Source organism: Meleagris gallopavo, unplaced genomic scaffold (genome assembly GCF_000146605.3).
Source record: "Meleagris gallopavo isolate NT-WF06-2002-E0010 breed Aviagen turkey brand Nicholas breeding stock unplaced genomic scaffold, Turkey_5.1 ChrUn_random_7180001881244, whole genome shotgun sequence".
Taxonomy (NCBI): Eukaryota; Metazoa; Chordata; class Aves; order Galliformes; family Phasianidae; genus Meleagris; species Meleagris gallopavo.
Window position 1 is genome coordinate 31,124 of NW_011145425.1, and position 676 is coordinate 31,799.

The following is a 676-nucleotide window of genomic DNA, read 5'->3' on the forward strand; positions in this document are numbered from 1 at the left end:
CCCATCCCATCCCATCCCATCCCATCCCCATCCCATCCCATCCCATCCTCATCTGCATGCTCTCCATCTCCATCCCATCCCATCCCATCCCATCCCATCCCCATCCCCATCCTATCCCCATCCTCATCCCATCTCCATCCCATCCCCATCTCCATCCATGTCTCCACTCCAATCACAAGCCACTCCCACCCCATTCCCATTCCATCCCCACCTCAATCCTTTCCCATTCCCACCCTCATCCCATTCTTTATCTAATCCTATCCCATACTCATCCCCTTTCATCCCTATCCCCATCCCTATACTGTCTCTATCCTCATCTCATCCCTATTGTATCCTCATTCTCAGCTCATTCCATCTCCAATCCCATCCCACTGCCATCCCAATCCCAGTCTCATTCCTATCCAAACCAAATTCCAACCTCATTCCCATCCCCATCCCATCTCAACCCATTCCCCTCTGCCCCCCATTGCAGTGCTCCATGTCCCCATCCCTCATGGCCGGGGACATGATGCCCCCTCCCAGCACCCCTCACCCTCACTGCTGTATGGCACTGAGCTCAGTGAGTCCATGCTCTTGGCCGGGCGCAGGCTCAGCTTCCCACACTTCTCCTCTGTGGTAGGGGGACACAAGAGAGGGGATGGGGATATGTGGGGGGCACGGGGTGGGGGGCACAGAG

The 676-nt window shown here is 56.2% G+C and overlaps 1 protein-coding gene across 1 annotated transcript in view; it reads right to left on the reverse strand.

Annotated features, from left to right (window-relative positions):
• LOC104916296 (rho GTPase-activating protein 30-like) overlaps window positions 1-676 on the reverse strand; it is a 14,958-nt gene that overhangs the window by 6,764 nt on the left and 7,518 nt on the right. The window lies entirely within an intron of this gene.